Here is a 15328-nt window from a genome sequence, read left to right as displayed (position 1 = left end):
ATGATCAAAAAGATGGAAGCCTTCTGGCAGGAAAAGTAGGAATTAATGCAAAAGAATTTCATGCAACTACAAAACTGGTTTGACCAAACTGAAAAGGAAAACCAGGCTTTAAAGGTCAGAATTAGGCAAGTGGAAGACAACAAGCAGGTAAAAGTGCAAGAATCAATAAAGCAAAGCCAAAAAATCAAGAAATTAGAAGAGAACATAAAATATCTCAATGACAAGGTTACAGACTTGGAAAATGGAGGAAGAAGAGATAATTTAAGAATAATTGGACTACCAGAAAATCCAGAAATAAACAGCAAACTCGACATCTTAATACAAGATATAATCAAAGAAAATTGCCCAGAGATTCTAGAACAAGGGGTCAATACAGCCACTGAAAGAGCTCACAGAACACCTTCTACATTAAATCCCCAAAAGACAACTCCCAGGAATGTAATTGCCAAATTCCAAAGCTTTCAAGCAAAAGAAAAAATCCTACAAGAAGCCAGATAAAGATATTTTAGATATAAAGGAATGCCAATCAGGGTCACACAAGACCTTGCAAGTTCCACTCTGAATGATCGTAAGGCATGGAACATGATTTTCAGAAAGGCAAGAGAGCTGGGTCTTCAACCAAGAATCAGCTATCCAGCAAAACTGACTATATATTTCCAAGGGAAAGCATGGGTATTCAACAAAATAGAAGATTTCCAACTTTTTGCAATGAAAAGACCAGAGCTCTGTGGAAAGTTTGATATTGAAAAACAAAGAGCATGGAATACCTGAAAAGGTAAATATGATGGAAAGGGAAAAGGAGAAAATTGTTACCTTTTCATTTATTCAAACTCTCTTCTATAAGGACTACATTTATATCAATCTATATATATTAATATATGGAAAATGTAATGTGTAAATAGGGGGAAAAGAAAAATCAAATAGAATAATCTTTCTCACACAAAGATTCACACGGGAAGGGTAGGGGAAGAAAACTCCTATAAGAAGGAGAAGAAGAGAGTTTTTACTTAAACCTTACTCTCAGGGAAATCAACTCTGAGAGGGAAGAACATCCAGATCCATTGGGATCGTGAATTCTATCTTACCCAACAAGGATAGGGAGAAGGGAAAACCAAGGGTGGTGAGGGGAGGAAAGGAAAACAAAAGGGGAGGGAAGGAGAGGGGGGTGGGGGAGGGAACAAAAAGGGAGGGGCTAGAAAGGGAAATATATCAAGGGAGGGGACAAGGAGGACTGATTTAAAGTAAATCACTGGATTAAAAGGTTAGAGTTAAGAAGAAAGGTTAGAATAAGGGAAGGATATCAAAATGCCAGAGAATTCACAAGTCACAATCATAACTTTGAATGTGAATGGGATGAACTCACCCATAAAATGTAAACGAATCGCAGAATGGGTTAGAATCCAAAACCCTACCATATGTTGTCTTCAAGAAACACATATGAGGTGGGTAGACACCCACAAGTTCAGAATTAAAGGATGGAGTAAGACCTTCTGGGCCTCAACTGATAGAAAGAAGGCAGGAGTTGCAATCATGATATCTGATAAAGCCAAAGCAAAAATAGACCTGATTAAAAGGGATAGGGAAGGTAATTATATTTTGTTAAAAGGGACTTTAGATATTGAGGAAATATCACTGATCAACATGCATGCACCAAATAATATAGCACCCAAATTTCTGATGGAGAAACTAGGAGAATTGAAGGAAGAAATAGACAGTAAAACAATATTAGTGGGAGATTTGAACCAACCATTATCAAATTTAAATAAATCAAATCAAAAAATAAATAAGAAAGAGGTAAAAGAAATGAATGAAATCTTAGAAAAATTAGAGTTTATAGACATATGGAGAAAAATAAATAGGGACAAAAAGGAATACACCTTCTTCTCAGCACCACATGGCACATTCACAAAGATTGACCATACACTAGGTCACAGAAACATGGCATACAAATGCAAAAAAGCAGAAATAATAAATTCAGCCTTTTCAGATCACAAGGCAATAAAAATAATGATCAGTAATGGTACGTGGAAAACCAAATCAAAAATTGATTGGAAATTAAACAATATGATACTCCAAAATCATTTAGTTAGAGAAGAAATCACAGAAACAATTAATAATTTCATCAAGGAAAATGACAATGGCGAGACATCCTTTCAAACCTTTTGGGATGCAGCCAAAGCAGAAATCAGAGGTAAATTCATATCCCTGAGTGCATATATTAACAAACTAGAGAGAGCAGAAATCAATCAATTGGAAATGCAAATAAAAAAACTCCAAAGCGATCAAATTAAAACCCCCCAGCAGAAAACCAAACTAGAAATCCTAAAAATTAAGGGAGAAATTAATAAAATCGAAAGTGATAGAACTATTGATTTAATAAATAAGACTAGAAGCTGGTACTTTGAAAAAAGAAACAAAATAGACAAAGTACTGGTCAATCTAATTTAAAAAAGGAAAGAAGAAAGGCAAATTAACAGCATAAAAGATGAAAAAGGGGACATCAACTCCAATGAAGAGGAAATCAAGGCAATCATTAAAAATTACTTTGCCCAATTATATGGCAATAAATACAGCAATCTAGGTGATATGGATGAATATATACAAAAATACAAACTGCCTAGGCTAACAGAGGAAGAAATAGAATTCTTAAGTAATCCCATATCAGAAAATGAAATCCAACAGGCCATCAAAGAACTCCCTAAGAAAAAATCCCCCGGGCCCGATGGATTCACAAGTGAATTCTATCAAACAGTCAGAGAACAGTTAATCCCAAAAATATACAAACTATTTGACATAATAAGCAAAGAGGGAATTCTACCAAACTCCTTTTATGACACACACATGTTACTGATTCCAAAACCAGGCAGATCAAAAACAGAGAAAGAAAATTATAGACCAATCTCCCTAATGAATATAGATGCAAAAATCTTAAATAGGATACTAGCAAAAAGACTCCCGCAAGTGATCAGAAGGGTCATCCACCATGATCCAGTAGGATTTATACCAGGGATGCAGAGCTGGTTCAATATTAGGAAAACCATCCACATAATCGACCATATCAACAAGCAAACCAAAAAAAAATCACATGATTATTTCAATAGATGCAGAAAAAGCCTTTGATAAAATACAACACCCATTCCTATTAGAAACACTAGAAAGCATAGGAATAGGAGGGTCGTTCCTAAAAATAATAAGCAGTATATATCTAAAACCATCAGCTAATATCATCTGCAATGGGGATAAACTAGATACATTCCCAATAAGATCAGGAGTGAAACAAGGATGCCCATTATCACCTCTACTATTTGACATTGTACTAGAAACACTAGCAGTAGCAATTAGAGAAGAAAAAGAAATTGAAGGCATCAAAATAGGCAAGGAGGAGACTAAGCTATCACTCTTTGCAGATGACATGATGTTCTTCTTAAAGAATCCTAGAGATTCAACCAAAAAGCTAATTGAAATAATCAACAACTTTAGCAAAGTTGCAGGATACAAAATAAACCCACATAAGTCATCAGCATTTCTATACATCTTCAACATAGTTCAGCAGCAAAAACTAGAAAGAGAAATCCCATTCAAAATCACCTTAGACAAAATAAAATACCTAGGAATCTATCTCCAGAGACAAACACAGGAACTATATGAACACAACTACAAAACACTCTCCACACAACTATAACTAGACTTGAGCAATTGGAAAAACATTAACTGCTCATGGGTAGGATGAGCCAATATAGTAAAAATGACCATCCTACCCAAACTTATCTATCTATTTAGCGCCATACCCATAGAACTTCCAAAAAATTTCTTTACTGATTTAGAAAAAAACCATAACAAAGTTCATTTGGAATAACAAAAGATCAAGGATATCCAAGGAAATAATGAAAAAAAAAAAAACAAAGGATGGGGGCCTTGCAGTCCCAGATCTCAAGCTATATTACAAAGCAGCACTCATCAAAACAATTTGGTACTGGCTAAGAGAGAAAAAGGAGGATCAGTGGAATAGACTTGGGGTAAATGACCTCAGCAAGATAATATATGATTAACCCAAAGATTCCAGCTTTTGGGTCAAAAATCCTCTATTCGATAAAAACTGCTGGGAAAACTGGAAGACCGTGTGGGAGAGATTAGGATTAGATCAACACCTCATACCCTACACCAAGATAAATTCAAAATGGGTGACTGACATGAACATAAATAAGGAAACTATAAGTAAATTAGGTAAACAGAATAGTATACATGTCAGACCTTTGGGAAGGGAAAGACTTTAAAACCAAGCAAGACATAGAAAGAGTCACCAAATGTAAAATAAATAATTTAGACTACATCAAATTAAAAAGCTTTTGTACAAACAAAACCAATATAACTAAAATCAGAAGGAAAGCAACAAATTGGGAAGCAGTCTTCATAAAACCTCTGACAAAGGTTTAATTACTCAAATTTACAAAGAACTAAATCAATTGTACAAAAAATCAAGCCAGTCTCCAATTGATAAATGGGCAAGGGACATGAACAGGCAGTTCTCAGACAAAGAAATCAAAACTATTAATAAGCACATGAAAAAGTACTCTACATCTCTTATAATCAGAGAGATGCAAATCAAAACAACACCTAGCAGACTGGCCAACATGACATCTATGGAACATAATGAATACTGGAGGGGATGTGGCAAAGTAGGGGCATTAATTCATTGCTGGTGGAGTTGTGAACTGATCCAACCATTCTGGAGGGCAATTTGGAACTATGCCCAAAGGGCGATAAAAGACTGTCTACCCTTTGATCCAGCTATAGCACTTCTGGGTTTGTACCCCAAAGAGATAATAAGGAAAAAGACTTGTACAAGAATATTCATAGCTGCGCTCTTTGTGGTGGCCAAAAATTGGAAAATGAGGGGATGCCGTTCAATTGGGGAATGGCTGAACAAACTGTGGTATATGTTGGTGAGGGAATACTATTGTGCTAAAAGGAATAATAAAGTGGAGGAATTCCATGGAGACTGGAACAACCTCCAGGAAGTGATGCAGAGCGAGAGGAGCAGAACCAGGAGAACATTGTACACAGAGACTAATACATTGTGGTATAATCGAACGTAATGGACTCCTCTACTAGGGACAATGCAATGTCTCTGAACAATCTGCACGGATCTAAAAAACACTATCCACAAGCAGAGGATAAACTGTAGGAGTAAAAACACTGATGAAAAGCAACTGCTTGACTACAGGGGCTGAGAGGAAATGACTGAGGAGAGACTCTAAATGAACACCAGTGCAAATACCAACAACATGCAAATGGGTTCGAACCAAGAACACATGTGAAACCCAGTGGAATTGTGCGCCAGCTATGGGAGAAGTGGGGGGAGGTGGGAGGGGGGAGGAAAAGATAATGATCATTGTTTCTAATGAGTAATGTTTGTAAATAACCAAATAAAATCATGTTTAAAAAGTCAAAAAATGCGCAAGAGTGATTGCTACAGAGTATACCTCTGATTTGAATTATTGTACTATGTTCTGCTGCCCCCTGAGGATATGATAGCATTGTTTATTAACTAAAATTAATTCCTTAAACCAAAGGGAGAGGAAATACAAATGGATGAAGGGACTTTCTTCTTTTCTTTATATGATATTTTTATCATTCAATTTTCCTCTTCCTTCTCTGGACAATTTGAAATGTTAGAATTAAGTTTTGAAGTCTTATTATTTTTTTTTTGTGACCTAGATCCTTAAAGGGATAAGATATCACTATTGCCTCAGTGGATCATATTGACAGCTGAGTCATGTCAATGGAAAGTCACTCAGATTAAGCACTGGAAATCACTGCCAAAATCCTCTAGCTGGGGAGGGTCCTTGACTTGGAAACTCAGAATTCTTGTCAGTCTGACTGAGATCATGTGTTCTAACACACAGATTTTGAACTGTGATTTGTTTACTCAAACATTTCCTTAAATCTACTGAGTTTCTTTTGCAGAATGAGTCACAAGTATATATTAACTACCTGCAGATATTTCCTTATGTTAATTATGATTCACAACAGAATATTTATTCCTTCCTTTCACAGATTTGTTCATGAATAATTTTTTATTTGGACATTTTTAGTGCATTTTTAAAAGTGACTAGATGAATGCAATGACATGAAAAGAAGTCTGTTAATGAGAAATTATGTTTAGGCTTTCTGGCATATTCATAGCATATGGTTTCAAAAGATTGGGGAGGAAAGCTTAGGAAATTCATGTTTAGTTTGGGGACAGTAGAAAAAGATTTTATTTTGGTTAGCGAAGTTGAAATCCAAAGAGTGTGTTGTGGTATTGGTTTTGATAAAGCTTCACAACCAATGGGAATCCTTTTTGAATTAGTGTGGAGTGGCCTTAATGCTGGATATAATCCTGTTGGCCAAGACCCCAGAGCTGTTCAGATGAGGAAAGGATGCAGGAAATTCAGTTGTTTACACATGTGTCTGTAACACTGAGAAGCAAGAGCAGCCCAGCAAGCCCAGAGGGTAAGAGTGTTTAATAACCTTGTGGTTTTTCTATTTAATTTTTATACTTTCCTGCTGGGGTAGAGCATGGGTTGTTCTCTGAGCAAAGGAAAAAGTAGTTGGTTATAAGACACAGGGCAAGACTACTGTGGATCTGTGAAACAGAAGAAACAGACGTGTTTGGAGTTCCTTGTTAAGCTGGATGTATTTTTTCCCTTCTTTTCCCATTTTTCCACAATCGGTGTTATTTATTTTGACAGCATATACATTTCCTGTGTTTAAAACATTTGTGTAGTTATCATAACCAGGTAAGGTTTTAGCATGTAAATATAGTTAGTGACTTAAGACATTACTTTAAATATTTGATTAGTATAAAATAAATATAAATATCCAGAAATATTTACTGTATTTTTATGCTATAGGAAGAAAAAAAGGTAATATTGTTCTTGCACAGTGTATTCTATTCTCAAAACTGTAGATTTATACCTCTCACACCTAAGGTCCTTTGGAAATGACTGGTGCTTTTGTTGAATTCCTGTCATTGTTAACAGGAAGTTCTGTGATCAGAAGGGATGTGTCACATTTCAGAGTTACCACAACTTCCTTATTTCAAAGTTCTTTATATAAAATACTTCATTCCAATGTGAAAGAGAAAGGGGCAGAGAATAAAGGTCAATATATATATATATACACGGTAAAGAAATTAGAAGATATATTTAAACAGAGAGGTAATGCTATGCTTAAACAAAGAAAAATCATTTCTTTGACAACTTGATTTAGTTTTTTGTTAATTTTTGAAAAATCATAATTTTTATCATTTGTGAATGTAAAATATGCCCATCAAAGAGAAAGGAATCAATGTAACAGATATCTTTCAAAAACTTAATCCTAGTTTATCTCTTTAGCCACTCTCACATTAACTGATTTTATATTTTTTTCTTTAGGGGCATGATTTAGGGGCATGATTACAATTTCATATTTAAATCTTGATGAATACATCAGAATTCAAAGTATCAGAATAAAGAAATGTTGATCCCAGGGATGGTTGCTTTAGAATATAGTAGAAGGAATTTTTTTTTTACAAAAGTAAATAAACTTATTTTTATAGTCAACAGGGGATCTTACCCTGCAGTTGGAAAAATATTCCCACACCATTATTTTTACCCAAACAGTTTCAATGACATTTAATTTAAGAAGACATACTGAGAAACATAATATGACATCAGTGTGGTTCTCTCATATACTTTTATTCTGTTGCTTGGAAAATAAAATATTAATTTTGAGGAGGATCAGGGGAAGAAAATCTATCATTTATTTTAAAATTATTAATTTCCAAATATTTTTAGAAAAAGTCTTACTGTGTAATAGGCAGACCATTTAAATGATTACTTTTTTCCCTGTGTAAATATTGTCTGGATTCAGTAACTATCTGATCATTTCACCATACATTCTTAAGTCCTGAGATGAGGATGTTATTCAATCATTCTTTATGATGTTTATGAATTGTTTTTAAGAGCCTCAAAAGTCAATAGTTGAAATTCTCATAATAATGAAATACAAGCATCAAACTACTCTTTAGGTAAAAGTATGAGCTTTTTCATTTAGATGTCACTGTGTCAAGTTGAATTCCACATTTAATTTTTCACTCTTTTCCAAAGCAGAACAAAAAAGAGATATGAGTTTATGTCCTGATTCCACAGGGGGCACATTTTATCTTCTGTTACTCATTCAGCTTCTTTTATATGGAGATTTTTTTCTAGTTTCATATCAATTGCCTTTTTAAGCACTTCCACTATCTTTTCTCCCTTTCATTTCTTTAAAAAATGTTTTTTTGTTGTTTTTCTGCACTCAACAAACAGAACAAATATGCATATTTCTCTATACAAAGAACAGAAAAAGAGGATTATACATGAAATGGAAATGTGAAATCTTATTACCTACACATTTTAAAAAAATACTCAATTCAGTCCATTAAATCCCAAACTGTCTTGCTTGTTTAACTTGCCCTATAAATTTCCTTGTGATTTCCTCTCAGTTTTTTCTTTAAGGCTTTATTGGTAACTTTCTTCCTTTTTTGGAAGGACATCTAAAAGGGGAGACCCAAATTCTTCTCCACTTCCCAAAAGCCATCCTTCCCTTTAAGAAGTTGAATGATCAAGTAAAATAAATCCACCCTTTGGACATGTCTGAAAATTTATGTCAAATTCTTGTACCTTTGGTCCATAATGTCTTTTTCAAGAGCTGGAAAGCATGCCTCAACACTGGTCTTCTCAAGTTGTGGTTGGGCATGACATTAATTGGAATTTTTATGTTTCTCAAACCTATTTTTTTAAACAATGTTCTCTTCTTTGTATAAATTATTTTTCTGGTTCTGTTCATCTCATTGCATTTGGAGAGGTATATTTCTTTTTTTCCCTGAATTCATTCTTCTCATTATTTCTCACAGCCCAATAATATTCCATCTTTTCAGTACCATATTATATATACATACATACATACATACATATATATATATATACAGAGAGAGAGAGAGAGAGAGAGAGAGAGAGAGAGAGAGAGAGAGAGAGAGAGAGATTAACCATTTGATGGCCTCATCATTTATCAGTTTTTTTTTAACAAAAAAAGGGCTAGTGTGAATATTTTTGTATGCATGGGTCCTATGAAATTGGACAATGGCTCCAATTCTAGGTTCATATCTAAATGCTAATATTTATTTGGATAAATCAATTAACTTCTGTGGGTCTTAATTATCTCATTCATAAAGTGAGGGACTTGGATTAGATGACCTTATTATGATTAAAAATTGATCCAGAGACTTAAAAACAGATTTATAAGCATTTATTAGTAGAGGGAGAGATTGCTAGATGGTAGATAGAGAAAGATCTCCATCTTTCTAGTTCTGATACTTCATTTAGCTGGCTCAGCCACCACTGAGGATCCCCAGAGATGGCTGATGAGATAAGAGACCAAAGTTAGTTCCAAAATACACTATCCTTCCTAAGCTTGCTTTTTAAATGGAACATACTCCTCCCTCATGGCTACTTGCTCTGGCTCTGCCCACCTCAGTTCCAGCTGCCCCATGTTGATGGGGAACCCAGGCATCTGACCAATCAGACACACCATGTGACTGTGACTCCTATGTCCTGCCACTAGGGTGCTCAGGATCCAAGCACCCTAAATAATTACTTCACACAGCCTTTGATTTCCTTTCCAGATTTGCTTTTTGATCCATTTTTGTTATAATAATTTAATTTTCCAGATTACATATGAATATAATTTTAAAATATTCACTTTCTAATATTTTGCAATCCATATTTTCTCTTTGCTTCTCATCTCTCCCCCTCCCCAAGAATGTAGGTAATATAATATGGGTTGTACATATCTTATCATATAGTACAAATTTCCTTATTTATCATGCTGTGAAAAAGACATATATTGCTTACAATAAACAAAAACTCATGGAGGATATAAAGTAAAGAATGGTATATTTCAATTTTTATTCAGATTTTCTGTGTTCCTTTTATGGTGCTAGATATCCTTTTTTTTTGTCATGAGTCTCTGGGTGTTCTCTTGGATCCATGCTAAAATTATTAAGCCATTCACAGTTGATCATCATAAACTACTGTTGTTTCTGTGTACATTTTCCTGGTTCTGCTCACTTCACTTTTCATCACTTATATAAGTCTTTCCTGGTTTTTTGTGGTCATCTTGTTTGTCATTTCTTATGGCACAACAGTGTTCCATTATAAGCATAGACCACAACATGTTTAGTCATTTTCCCACTTGTGCCCATTGCTTCATTTTCTAGTTCTTTGCCACCACAAAAAGAACTGGTATTTTCTGTAGAGGTAGGTTCTTTTCAACCACCTTTAATCTCTTTCAAAAACAGACCTCATAGTGATATTACTGGGCCGAAGGGTATGTACAGTTTGATGACCTTGTGGGCCTAGTTCTAGATTGTTCTCCATAACGATTGAATCAGTTTGCAGCTCCACCAGCAATGTATAGGGCATTGATGGTGAACTTTTTAGGGACCCAATGCCAGGCCCTGTCCTGCCCCCAGACTATGTGCCATTCCCTGTCTCCACTGCCCCAACTAGCTATGTTGAGGGGTGGGGCCAGGCTCCCAGATCCAGCCCCAAGCTACCTCCTTTGGCCACAGGGACCCAACCCTGCATCCAGCCTCCCCCAAACTGCAGATGAAGTGCATTTAGCCTTTGGGAGGGTCAATCCTTAGACTAGCAGCTGGCCAGGAAGGAAGGAAGAAAGTGGCAATCTTTTAGGGGGTGGAGCTGGGCCAGGTAGTGGGAGAGGAGACCCCCTCTCTCCTATTGCCCCCTCTCTGCAATCCCTACTCTCAGACAGTGAAGGAGAATGGGAGGAGAGTAGCTTGAGCCCTCTACTCACTGGAGGGAGTAAGCACAGAGAGACAGGGGAGGGGAAGAAGAGGGAGAAACTTCTGGAAGGGACATGGGTGTGGCCACAGAGACATCTCTGCATGCCATCTTTGGCATACGTGCCATAGGTTCACCATTACAGGTCTAGGGCATCCTGATTTTTTTACACCAATATTTATCACTTTCTTTCTTTTTTAATCATGTCAACCAGTTGATACTTCTTTTATGTCTTTGGATATATGCCTAGTAGTGAAATCATTAAGTTAAAGGGTTCCAAATTGTTTTCTAGCATGGTTGAGTTACTGAACTTAAATGAAAAGTATATTAGCATGATTGCCCTCTCATATCCTCTCTAATATTTATCATTTTCAATTTTTTGTCATTATAGCCAATCTGATGGATACAAGATGCAATCTCAGAGTTGTTTTAATTTGTGTTCATCTTATTATTTTTGATTTGAGGCATTTTTTTCTCATGGTTGTTGATAGATATCTTTTTTCCAAAAACCATTTCTCTCTGTATCTATTGGGGAATAATTCTTTTCTTATATATTTGGATCAATTACCTGTATTCCTTGGTTATCAGAGTTTTATCAGAGGAAGATGGGGCAAAAAAATTAAGTTAACTATTTCCTTTATTATATTAGCTCTCTTAATTTGTTTTATGAACTTTCTTTTCAACTACAATTCTTATAATTTCTAACTTCCTTCTTAGAGGAGATCCAGAGATAAAGGGAGTATATTCTAGAAAAGGAGAATAGGTCCAAATGAATGAATTGGGAAAGGTACCATGTCAAGATAGCTTAAAGCCTGATCCTATTCAAATATAAATTTCTTTAAGATAAGTAATATGAATAAAACTAAAAAAGTAGGCAAGTAAAACAATAGTGGACTTTAAATGCTAGGCTAATGAGTTTCTATGTCAGTCTCAGACAATAGGAATATTTGAAATCTTTTGAGCAGGTTAATGATATGATAATATCTATATGTTAGAGTAATTATTTTGGCATTGTGAAATATTAATTTGGAAAGGGAGAGACCAGAGAGAAAGACTAATTAGGAGGTAATTGCAATAGCGTAGGGAAATGATGATAAGGGTTTATACTAGGCTTATTAAATAAAATTTCTCTGGAAATAGAATTGAGAACATATAGACATGTCACTTGCTATGAAGATGAAGAATAAATGAAGACTTTCCTTATGAGGATATATGTGATGTTATAAAATGCACATATATTTGGATTCATAGAAATCATTTTTTTGGAAGGGAACTTAAAATCTAATCCAGTCTTCATATTTTGTGAAAGGAAGCATGGGATAGTGGAGAGAATGCTAGATATATTCATGAAACACCATTTAGAATTCTGGCTCAGCTACTTATGAACTGGCCAATTATAGCAAGTCAGTTAACTGTTAAATCTGTGTGACTTTTTCAAAGTCATGTTTCCTCATTAGCCTCATTTTCCTCATCTATTAAAAGGCAAGATTAAAAAAAAAGACCTCTAAAGCAACTTCTAGTTTTAAACCTAGAATCTTAGGAACCTCCCTCAGCCTCTTTCCTTCTTTTTTAAATGTAGATACTAATATTTACATTATCTCTCCCTTTGAGTTATAAGGAAAGAGCTTTGCAACCCTTAAATCATTCTCTAAATATGTTATTAATGGGGTGTTTTTTCAGGTTAGGAAATTGAGGCTCTGAGAAACTGACTTTCCCAAGGTCAAAATTACTTGAGTATTGCTTTTACAATTACTTAGGAAAACTGTTTTTTTTTTAAAGTAGGAAAAGTAATAAACAAATTGTTCTTGAAAATAATTTAATAAAAAGAATGCATTATATCTAAAGGAAAAATAATAGGATATACTCATAGAATCATTGATCTGGAAGGAACCTGAAAGATTACTTAGTTTTGTTTTGTGTTTTTCTTCTGCAGAACTCAGAGCATTTATGTATACTATTTGACACATTTGAGTGAACACTCTGAGGTAGCCAGAAGTTAAATGGTGGTTGTTTTCTTCTTCCCTATTGATGGTTCACAGAATTTAATCCTCTCACAAATTGGGCAGAGGATGTTTTAGAATTAGGGGTCTTAATCCTTTCTGTATGTGTCATGTATCCCTTTGTAGTGTAAGGAGGTCTATAGACTCCACAGAATAAAATCTGTCACTGCACAAGATGAATTATATTTAACCAGAAAGGAAATAAATAATATTGAAATACAATTATCAAAACATGCAGAATGTTTCTAGGTATCTTTTAAAAAAAACACCCTATTTTCTGTCTTCTTAGCAACTCTAAGACAGAAGGGCAAGGGTTAGGCAAATAGAGTTAAATGATTTGCTCAGTCACATAGCTAGGAAGTGTTTTATGTCACATTTGAACCCAGGTCCTTTCAACTCCAAGCCAACACACTTGAAGGAGTTTTGTTGTTTTTTCTCCCCAGCCACTTTTTATTACTACTACTTGCTTCTCTTCTCAAAAAACTGAAACTAAATCTAGTCCTTCTATACCATTGCCCAATGACCACTTCTTCCCCCAGGTCCAGTGCTCATTTCAGAGAACTTCAAGCACCATCATGCATTTCTCTGTTCCAAAGGCATTCAGGCTACAAAATCAAAAATTGCCCTCAGATTTTTCATGCACACAAAGGAGTAAATAACTGAGAGCAGTTTAAAATATCAACTGCCTCCAGATTAATTTCACTTTAATGTGGATTAAACCAATGTTGATATATTTTATTTGGGGAATTTAATTCATTAGTCAGTCTGTCTGAAGACATGATGGGCTGGGCAATGGGGGCTGTAAAGAAAGGATTTATCTGGCCATCCAAATTTTTATAACACCAGGCAGACATCTGGATATTCTAACATGGGAACACTGGTGACTCTGAAGACAAACTTATCTTACTGCATACTTTTGCCTAGGATACCCCTACTATTATCAATTTCAACAGTTATTCCATTGATTTCTATTTTTAATGTTGAAAGTTTCCCAGGAACTACTGACACAGATTATTTTTAACTAAAATGTCAGTGATTTGTATTCTGTATTCATATAAACATAAAAACATAGAGATGCTTGAGCATCCAACATTCAGATTTTTTATTTTTATCCTTGCTGTTGCAGCTGAAGACAGAAAGGTCTTCAGTGTCAGGTGAAAAAAAAAAGACATGTGGTTGTGGAATATGCAACATTATATCTCTATGTTGGGTCTGCTTTTAATTTGTAGAAGAAATTCCTTCAAGAAGTCAGAGTACGAACTTCCATTTTTTGACAGCCTAGCATCTGTTTCTAAGATGCTGTAACCATTTAAATATATTGCACAAATTTAATGGGAATATTTTACTGAATCTAATGGGTTATGTGGAAGCAGTTTTGAAGAAACTACTTTTGTTAATTTCAACTGCTAGTGGAATAAGCATTGTGTTTAGAGTCTGAGGATTTGGGTTTGAATCCTGGCTCTTCTACGTATGTGTGTTACTTTGGGTAAGCCATTTAGCATCTTGTTTCTGTTTCCTCATCTGTACAATGGAGTACAGGGTGGAGGCCAATCTGGTGATTTCCAAGTTCCATTCCAGCTCTAAATTTTTGATCCTATCATCATTTAGTGACATTTTTGAGAGGATGAAAGATTTATTTTTGAAGGAAGAGAAGTTGATTCAGTCAATATATTTATCACCAGCATACTATAATGTGCGAAGATCCCTTTCCTCATGCAATTTTTTATCTAGTTGGGAGACAAGATATAGATTCATAAAAACAGTTAACTAACAATATGTTTCTTGATCCCTCAGGTATCTAATGCACATTCTCCCTTTGCTCACACAGATTCTTTTACCGTTCAGTAGTTTGACACTTATGATGCATAACAAAATTTTCACTCTGCAGGTAAATAGATGATAAACTCTCAAAACATTAATCGTGGTCCTCAGATAATGTATCATAGGATCAAAAGTCCTTTCTTTAAAACTTTTCCTCCTTGCCTGGACATGGCTTAAATTCTGAGAATCAAAGAACACCTCCACACTAGCATGATGTGTCAGAAACAAGCCTTAGTGGAAGAAATGCAATATGTCAGTAAATCAATGACAAATCTATGACATTGACAATATTAACACATTTATAGAGTATTTAACTCAAAATAACCCTTTAAAACAAAATGGTACCTATATGATTATTTATTATCATTGTTGTTATCTTTTCACAGAAAAGAAATGTGAGGCTAAGGAAAATAAACTTCTCTTTTGTTCATATAAGGGCAACTAGATGGTACAGTGGTTAGTGCCAGATATGGAGTCAAAAAGAGTTCTCTTTCTGAGTTTAAATCTGATCTCAGACACTTCCTAGTGGTGTGACCCTGGGCAAATCACTTAACTCTATTTGCCCCAGTTTTCTCAGCTGTCAAATGAGTTGGAGAAGGAAATGGCAAATCACTCCAGTAGCTTTGCCAAGAAAATGTC

General features: G+C 35.0%; 1 protein-coding gene across 3 annotated transcripts in view; it reads left to right on the top strand.

The window, feature by feature from the left end:
- Positions 1 to 6371: 6371 nt before the first annotated feature.
- Positions 6372 to 15328, top strand: part of CCDC102B (coiled-coil domain containing 102B) — a 772664-nt gene continuing 763707 nt past the window's right edge. For 2 of the 3 annotated variants that reach the window (XM_056823603.1, XM_007487776.2), the window contains exon 1: positions 6372 to 6495. The gene's annotated coding sequence lies outside the window, so the exon portion shown is untranslated. The remainder of the gene's footprint in view (positions 6496 to 15328) is intronic. The other variant, XM_007487774.2, reaches the window with a different exon arrangement.

The sequence above is a fragment of the Monodelphis domestica genome, chromosome 3 (assembly GCF_027887165.1).
Source record: "Monodelphis domestica isolate mMonDom1 chromosome 3, mMonDom1.pri, whole genome shotgun sequence".
Lineage (NCBI taxonomy): Eukaryota > Metazoa > Chordata > Mammalia > Didelphimorphia > Didelphidae > Monodelphis > Monodelphis domestica.
This window is presented reverse-complemented; position numbering and strand designations above follow the sequence as displayed.